The sequence below is a fragment of the Bemisia tabaci genome, chromosome 1, assembly GCF_918797505.1.
Source record: "Bemisia tabaci chromosome 1, PGI_BMITA_v3".
Classification (NCBI taxonomy): domain Eukaryota; kingdom Metazoa; phylum Arthropoda; class Insecta; order Hemiptera; family Aleyrodidae; genus Bemisia; species Bemisia tabaci.
Genome location: NC_092793.1, coordinates 89,293,978 through 89,299,883, shown reverse-complemented (window position 1 = coordinate 89,299,883; position 5,906 = coordinate 89,293,978). Strand labels below are relative to the sequence as shown.

The following is a 5,906-nucleotide window of genomic DNA, read 5'->3' as shown; positions in this document are numbered from 1 at the left end:
CGAAAAAGGGTAAAATTGAACCATAAGCAAGTGCTGAGGATGCAAATGTCATCAGAACTCCCTCAGTTTCAAAAAAGGTCCAGAATATTTAAAAAGATGCGACCTTCTGCCTCTCACATTTGGCCGCCATCTTTTATTTGGAGCGTCCTCTTTGACCGGGTGGCTTTGTTGAGTTCATTTATGTAATTTACGACCAAAATTACGTAGAAAATGATACCTCACATGACACAATGAACATTTTAAAATACCGATTTCCCGACCCCCTTATTACGGCCACCATTTTGAATTTTAGGTACTTTGAGGGCTGTTCCAGGGTCGGATTATGTTCAACTTTCAGGAGGTTCTTCAGGAGGACCAACTGATGACGATTACATAGGGAAAGTTTCTTACGCAATTTACCTACTCCGGGTCAAACCGCACCTACCCCTTACTGTTAGCACTAGGTATCCTGCTTTTCGTGCCGTACACTTTTTGGAGGATTGTGCAAAAAAGTTGGGCCTTTTTTTGAAACTGAAAGAGTTCTGATGACATTTGCATCCTCAGCACTTGCTTACAGTTCAATTTTACCCTTTTTCGACTTATTTTTGTGAAAAATAAGTCTTTTATACCGCTACTTTGTAAGACCTCAGAAATTCTGAGGACCACAAAAATAAATACCGAGGTGAGTTCCCCTAATTCAATTTGATTTTTATCGTTTACAAAGACGTTCTTCTGGAATACAATTTCATCCTCTAAAACATGAGCTCTTTGGCATTTTTCTCGTAAACGCACGATTTCAGCGCCGTAAAATCGAATTTTTCGTACCTGCGGAATCGGGGTCTACCCTTACCTAAGTAAATATCAGAATTTCATCACAAAAGTTGTGACGTTTTGCGTATCGCAACCCTGGTTTCCCGCCCTATATTCAAAGTAACAGGTTGGCAGTTCCGACTACCTCAGCCAATACCCTGGCGGAGGGAGTCGGAACTACAACGAGTCATTCGAGTTCGTTCGCACCGGTTTTCTCTCTTCTTCGCGTCGCGTTCCGCTTTTGCTAACCCAAATGTGAGTACTTTTGGTTAAAGCTACCCCTTTTGGGGGTGGTAGTTTTTGTTGTTTCTTCGTCATGTGAGTTGTGGTGGTCTGCTAGCCACGAAGCCATACCAAACTTCGTTTTCTTCTCTTGTGAGCTCTTGGGGGTAGGCATTGTGCACGCGATGGCCTACCCCACGCGTTTCTCTTTTTTAGTTTCTTTTGGTATATTATGTTGTTCAGAGTCTCGTCACGCTTCAAATTGACCTTTGGCACCATTTAAAATGGTTGAAATTGGCCCAAATTTTGGCAAACATGTTTTTTTACCAAGTGGCATCGATTGCCGCCTGGGGAGCGGAACATTTCGGACTTTCATCTTTTTTGACGCACTCTAGGAGTGTCCCCGTTTCTCACATAATTCAAATAGGAAGGGCACGTTTTGACTTCGGATTTAAATTCTGTGTCCTAAAATAAGAATTTTTTGTTGTATGCACTTTTTCATAAATTCCCATATTTTGGAGTTACGGGGCATTTTGGGCAAATACACTGTAAGCGTTAAAATTATCCGATTTTCAAAATCTTTCCACCTGGGAGAAGAGGTCAATACCTTTTTATTGATGTGCCACATGAACCTTGTTGATCCACAACTATGGGGGCCACGACCTACCGACAATTTTGGGGCTTTAGAGGGCCGGAAGTCCAAAAGTTCAAATGGCAAGGGTATTTTTTGATTTCATATTTGGATCCTATGCAAAATGTTACGTAGAATTGATATGACGTATGGCCTATTTGCTCCGAATTAGGTACTTCCGAACCCCAATTCCCCGTAAGAAGGCGTGTATTTTTGGAGGAAAAAGGGGGCGAATAGGCCTTGCGCTGTATCTAATCTACGTAATTTGTTGAGTAGAATCCAAATCTGAAGTCAAAACGTACCCTTGCCATTTGAAATTTTCGACTTACGGCCCTCCAACGCCCCAAAATTTTCGGGGGGTGGTGGCCCCCATGATTTTGGATCAACAGGGGTCATGTGGCACATCAATGAAAAGATCTGCCAAGTACATATTGTTAAGGTACTATTGACATGGGAAAGAAAAAATATCAACGTTTCGTTGCCAGATGAATAGTTTATTCCACCGCGATGCACAACAATTATAGAAGCGAGAACACGATAAGCGCTTAAAAAATCTCAATCCCGTAGAGACATAACCAGTCAAAAAAGAAAACTAAAGAAATGAAAAAAAAAAAAATGATGACCGAGCGATGTGAGCTTGGGGCTCCTCAGAACCAAAAAACCTCGAATTCTTTCTTCCTTCACTCCCCTGACGTTGCTCCCCCCTCCAGTGATCAGCCGAGAAATCCGCTATCCTCTGATTGGCCAGGGGAACTTCTGGAGTGATGCTTCAGGGCAAACTCGAAATTTCCCTAGCCAACAGAGCAGCCCTACCAACTGAACAACGGAGAGGCAAGCAAAGTCAGAGAGCTAGTCGCTGTACTCAACACAAATTCAAAAGTTTTCCTAAAAATGTGTTTTTTATTTAAGGTTTCGCAATGCCTCGGGACTCATACGACGTCCTTCTTAACTCTGCCGCAGGCCACCGAAGAAAGGAGTCTTAAATGCAAAAGGAATCACATTTTTTATATTATTTGATGTTCCCATTCTTAATTTGAGGCGGTGGATCATTTCAGGGAAATCCCTCTTATCCCCCATTTTCCACAGTGATGGGACACGCTTGTGTCGGAAATCAGCCGTAGAAACGTCGATTAGTGTGTCGATGAGTGCGGCCCTTTCTTCTACATAGATGATACGGAATTTGAAGAACACTCGAAACATGAACTCGGTTATAAGACTCGATTTCGAAGATTTGGGCATGAGGCTTTCTTCGTTAACACGTTCGACAGCATGATATTTGAAGGTGACGTAGGTATATAGATTTTTAGTCATCCAAACGAAGTCTAGAAGTCTTTTGGTGCTAATGAGAGCACGACGGATAAAATTTTCCCGGCAGACGCTACCAGGACCAGGTACATTTTCTTTAGATTCCCTTCTGGAGCCACTGCTCTATTCGGTAACACCGTAGCTTATCGGTGGGATTGGTGAGCGGGGGCGGGAGCTCACGCTTGCGCCCAGGACTGACACAGTGATCCAAAAAACGACGGGGAACGGGGATCGGGATACGAGAATCGAAGTACTGGAGGCAGAATCCGAGTGCGAGTTGCGCTAGTCGCGAGGGACCGAGCCACTCGCATTCGCGCGTCTCCAGTCGTGATGCGTCCTTCAAGCTGAACTCGCGCCCGCGATAGTGTTGTGCAGTGTTGCGTTAGTGCCATTCGAAGCGCCGCGCGCCGCCGCCGCGGTTGTGCTCGGCGGAATCGCATCCCACCAACTGAGAGCACTGACTCGGGCACTCCCTTCTATCCACGCTCTAGCGCCTTCCCAAATGAGGATGACAAAATCAATGCACAAGGGAAATTCGCACTAGGTAGCCGAGGGTAGGCTCAATATCAGTTAGGTCTCCCCTCACATCGGTTGAATCTCTACTAATATTAGCTGAATTGATACTCAGCGAGTTGAGGCTGATAGGGGTAAAAAAAGCTCATGATATCTGTATAGAATCTCTCTACTCGTTTTTGGTCATTCCCTATAAAGTGAGACCTATCCGATATTAGCAAAGGTTTTGAATTTACGATCTCCAATACCTTAGAAACCAATCGTCACAAGAAAAAGAAAAGAAACAATTACTAATACAATAAGTGATTATCTTATCATAATAATATGTCTCCTCATCAGCTTCAGCAGATTGGAGGGGGAAGGGGGGCGGATATTTACGAGAAGAATTAATTCCTTGCTGTCCATAGAATACTGTTGTAATATGAGTAGAATGCATATTGATTTACTTATTTTGGCTGAAAACGAGTAGCCACACTCACTATTTGTAATAGAGAGGACATGTTTTAAATTATTTATCTTTTACGTAGACCATTAAGATGAAGCCAGCAAGAGGCTTAATGCTATTCAACAGAGGAAATATACTAAATCCTATTTTACTGAAGTTCGGACTAATGAAGACAAATTACCTATGTAAAACCAAAAAATAGGTCAAAACCCAAGTTTTCCAACGATAGTAGATTTTTGCGAGGTCCATGGACGCTGTGAATAGGTGTGTAAGACATCACTGAAAAAGAAGATTGGTAGAGTTTACCATTCCTCCACGCTGTATTTCACACAGCGTCAATTTAGAGTCAATTTTGCCAGAAAAAAGGTAAACATTACTATATACTTACTGGTACACGTAACCATTCCTCTGGCAGAATCAACTTTAAGATTGGTAGAATTTACCATTCCTTCACGCTGTGTGAAATACAGCGTGAAGGGATGGTAAATTATACCAATCTTTTTTTTCAGACATTAAGTTATAAAAATTTTGCGATGCCACGACAATCACTCACTCGCATTTGGCTTAAGACACATTTGATCTATAATATCAGACCCACACGCAGTTAATCTACACATTTTGACCTAGATAGTTTTCACACATTCTTTAATCTTTCTGACCTACAAATATTTGCATGATTTTATAATCATTCATTTTTATTTATTTATTTATTTATTTATTATTTATTTATTTATTTATTTATCTATCTATTTATTTATTTATTTATATATTTATTTATGTTTGACCAATAAAAATCAGCAACACCATAAGTACCTCAACAACTCAAAAGTCAAAACTAAGTTTCATCGTTGATTACAATTTCAGATTGTTGCCACAGGCACGTAGGTGCCTGGGTGTTTGAAAATATACAATTTTGGCTTTTCTTCTCTAAAATTTTCATCTACTTAAATTGTAATTAGCATTCTCACTTATAATTAGCTATGTATCTACATAAATCCTACCCAATCAATTTTCAACTTTCAACGATGCAGTAAAATAGTGTCACGACACTTCACTTCCACGTTGTATGTTATTATAATAGGTACGCACAGTTGCCACATCATGCACAATCGTACATTGTACACACATCACAATGTTGACCAAATGACACGTGGATAAAAAAAATGCGCGAACAAAAAATTTCGTAGGTAGATCAAAATTGTCGTGTTCTTTGTGCAGAAAATTGTAGCTGAGCAGAGTGAATTGCGGTCGTCATGGAAGTTAACCTCCGGTGAAAGGATTATGGCCCGGAGGCTCCAGCTCTTCCATCTCATGATTACCTTAAACTTCCTACAAACCAGCGTATCCCTTAAGTAAGTCCACTTTTTTCTCCCACTTGCTCTACACAGGAAAAGTCCAAGGCAAACATTAGCTCCATTTGCCCTTAACTTCCCGCCCACTGACAGGAGCGTGCATTCACTATAAAAGTTTCGTCCGTTGTTGTAAAACATCTAAACTGTACCTAGTTACGTGAATTTACGCTGATCCATTTTATTCAAACACTAAGTGACAGTGCTGCTCGGGGGCGCCTCCCGAGAAAACTTTGCCCTGTTGGTTTCAACTCTACTCATTCAAAGCTTCGAGTCGGTAGAGATCCCCATTCTAATTTAATCACATGCTCGCACTTCAGACTCTCCCCAGTTTTAGAGACTGGAGCCGAATTTTGTCGGATCTTTTACACGGAGATGCAACATCCATCGATGAGTCCAAACCGCACCACCGGCCGATCTATCCCACATAGCACAGAATATTGATATAATACTACAATAGTACTGACACGTCAGTAGTGTCAGTATTTATAAAATGCTGATGTATCCTGATTTAATATTATATCAAGACTATGCCAGTATTTATTAGTTACTGATTTGGAGCTGTCAAAATATTGTTACAGTATTGGCCGAAAAGGTTGATTTCATATGGAAATCAGGGTTATGACAAGGTCATCAGAACACTGCAGGACAC

General features: G+C 41.2%; 1 long non-coding RNA gene across 2 annotated transcripts; it reads left to right on the top strand.

The window, feature by feature from the left end:
• LOC140226056 (uncharacterized) lies at positions 1 to 5,670 on the top strand. Of its 2 annotated transcripts, none has more exons than XR_011900877.1 (3): positions 1 to 3,491; positions 3,988 to 4,271; positions 5,124 to 5,670. It is a non-coding gene; the product is annotated as an uncharacterized lncRNA (long non-coding RNA). The 2 variants fall into 2 exon arrangements; XR_011900876.1 differs by having other exon boundaries at positions 1 to 3,501.
• Positions 5,671 to 5,906: the final 236 nt, after the last annotated feature.